Here is a 3442-nt window from a genome sequence, read left to right as displayed (position 1 = left end):
CCATTGCATTGAGCTCCTTCCAGGAAGCTCACCACCTAACAAGCCTCCTTAGCCAAAGGCTCAATACCGATGAATGAGTCTTGGGCATTTATGAGAAAGATCTTTTAGTTGTTCTACATGTCCTAGACACACATGGAAGCACTATTTATTGGGGACTCCATTTATTCTACAAGCCGACCACCAAAGTCTCAAGTATTTCACGACACAAACCAAGCTTTTCGACAAACAAATGAGGTGGGAAAATTTTCTTTTGCAATTTAATTTCCATATTGCTCACATTATTGGTAAGAACAATCAAGTGGCCGATGCACTTTCACGACAACCAATAGTTAATGAGGTGTCTATAGCTACTCACAATGATCTATCCTTTATGATAGATGAGTATGCTACTGACCGTGACTTTAGAGACATAATGTCAGCCCTTGCTTTGGGGAAGAAAGAGGAACCATTCACCTTGCATGATGGTTATTTTCTCCACGGCAATAGGCTATGTGTTACCCATTCCCTTCGTGAGAAAGTTATGTATGAATCCCATGCTCCTCCCTATGCGGGGCATAGAGGTATTCAACCTACTCTTCAAGGCGTATTTCTATTGGCCTACCATGAAATTGGACATACAAGAGTATGTTTCAAAATGCGTAGTATGACAAAAGACCAAGTATGATAGAGGGAAGCAACCTGGATTACTCCAACCATTGCCTATCCCAAATTCACCATGGGAGAGTATATCCATGGATTTTATCTTTGGATTACCCATGTCTATCCATGGGAATACGGGAATATGGACAATAGTCGACATGTTTAGGAAGCAAGCACACTTTATTCCTGTCAAAAAGACTATGAAGGCACACAAAATGGCAACTCTCTTCATATCACCGATTTTCAAACACCATGGATTACCAACATCCATCGTGTAAGCTAGAGATATTAGAATGACCAGTAATTTTTGAAAATGTCTCTTTGAAAATCTAGGAACAAGATTGAATTTCTCTTTGGCCTATCACCCACAAACGGATGGCCAAAGTGAGATGGCCAATCCTACGATACTTGATCTACTAAAGACTTATGTTACAGAAGTAGATCAACGCTCACAATGGGAAAAGTACTTACCTCTTGTAGAGTATGCTTACAATAAGACTGTACATATTTCTATGAGAAAAGCACCTTTTGAGATCATTGAGGGAAGACCTAAAAGTCTCTTGCTACTCAAAGTACATGGGAAGATCTTCGCTATCGATGAGTATAGCCATGACCTACAAGAATCTTTTCAAAAGATTAAGGAGGCTATATCCATCTCTCAACAAAGGCAAAAAGCTGTTGTTGACAAGCATAGAAGGGCCTTAACATTCAAAGAAAATGATTGGGTATTACTTAAGTTTTCTAAGGCTCGATTAAGGAAAACGACAGGCAAAGATCCTACGGGCCATCAAAAGTATTATGTTAAGCTAGCAAAAAGATTCTATGGTCCTTTCCAGATCTTGAAGTCTATCAATGAGACGGCTTACCAACTCAAGTTTCCCAACCATTGGCTCATACACAATGCTTTTCATGTGAGCCTACTCAAGCCACCAAGTGAACCAATCATTGAAGACCCTCCCGAAGTTGAAGACCAAGAAGAGGTGCTACAACCCGAAGCTATTCTTCGGCATGAAGACAAGGTACTACGACATAGTAAGATTATTTGACGGTATCTTATTAAGCTAAAAAATTATCCTTTTGATGATGCTAGATATCATGCAAGGAATACAGTTTAAAGATAATATGAACCTTGTCAATGCTTACAATGCTACATTAGAGTAAGCAAATGTAAAAATTTCTTTTTGAATGGCCCATGTTTTTGTCTTATAAGACTAGTTCTCTTTTTAATTGTGCACAAATTTAAATAGTATGCATGCTTAGAATCATGTTTGTGATGACGACGTCTCTCAAACACCAAGTAGAATTTGTCACTCTACTTTGGGAGAATGAAATGGACTAAAGAGTAGACATGCTTGCGGCAGCACTGTCTCACAAGCACCAAATGGATTAGTCATCCATCTTGGAAAGATGTTGTAGGGTAAAAAGGGATCCTCTACTCTCTAAGTAAGATTGACTAATGACGAAGGCTTTATCTCTTCTACTATGATTTCAAGAGAGAGGTAATGTCCTAAAATCTAATATCTAACCAACCCAAATGATTTTCTCATATTAAACTGATCATTTAATGTGGGAGAATAAACGGGAACAATGGTTAAGCTATAGACATGTGCTTATAGATCTATCTCAACACGGGGCCAATGGTTAAGGGGACCAAATGAGAGATGGTCTATCAAAGAGCAGGCTAACCAATGGAGCATAAGACCTTATGGTTAGCTTCATTGAAGAACCTCCAATAGTTAGTGTAAAAGTCCTTTGACCTTAGGTAAGCTAGGGCTGAGCTTGAGGTGGGAACCCGGACCAAGCTTAAGGTGCTTGAGGTACTTGTCGTGCTTGATGAATAAGGTGCTTGATGACTGATATGCTTAAGATGCTTGAGGTGCTTGTCATGCTTGAGGTGCTAGGGTTGTACTTGAGGTGAGAACCCATCCCAAGATTGAGGGGCTTAAGGGCCAAGCTTGTGGTGAGAACTAGGCCCAAGGTTGAGGGGCTTGAGGTGGCACGAAAGTCAAATCTAATCCCTACAAGGAGGGGGTGAGCCCTCCAAGAGGGGGGATGAGAGAGAACACCCACACACTCACTCAAGGCAAGCTTGGTACAAAGAAAGCAAAAGGGACACTTGTCAAATTCCTCCTCATGTTTCCCTCATGGTGTGCCTGAAGCCTATTGGTTGGCCATGATAGTTTAGAAGATTTAATTAATTATTTTAGCATTTATCAAGTTCTCTCTCTCAAAGGGGAAAGGGGACACTTGTCCCAAGGCTACCCTTGTTACTTGATTTACCTCTTACTTGTGATTGCCTAGGCCTGGAGGGGTCCAATGAGCTTCAAGCATGAGCTACAAGGGGGGGTCGACCAAGGAAGCTAGGGGCTTGCTTAGGGGGTATACTCTCCCACACACACTCTCATTGTGTGAAGTGCAAAGTGCAAGATCTCCCTCTCCTTCTCCAAGCAAGTAGAGAGGTTGAGAGCCTACACCAACACTCTTGGCTATGGATTGCAAATCCAACCAAGAGCCATGCTTCAATGCTTAAGCTTTCCATTTTCATTACTATGCTATTATGTATGCTAGCAAGAAGAGTGATGATAAGTGAGGAAATAATTCTTTCTGCAATGAAATGTTTCTTCTTCCTCTTCCCTACCCTCATTCCCTGCTAGCTCTCTCCACCTTCGAAGGTGTTTGAGGTCTTGGGACTGAGGGTTGGGATAGTTAATGCTTTTCTCAAAGTTTATGTTATGCTCGTGATGCATGAAAGATGGTATTGTAACAGGTCTCTCTTGATGGGAGAAATCATAATAAAAATGCC

The sequence above is a fragment of the Adiantum capillus-veneris genome, chromosome 21, assembly GCF_014529385.1.
Source record: "Adiantum capillus-veneris isolate H3 chromosome 21, ASM1452938v2, whole genome shotgun sequence".
Classification (NCBI taxonomy): Eukaryota; Viridiplantae; Streptophyta; class Polypodiopsida; order Polypodiales; family Pteridaceae; genus Adiantum; species Adiantum capillus-veneris.
This window is presented reverse-complemented; position numbering follows the sequence as displayed.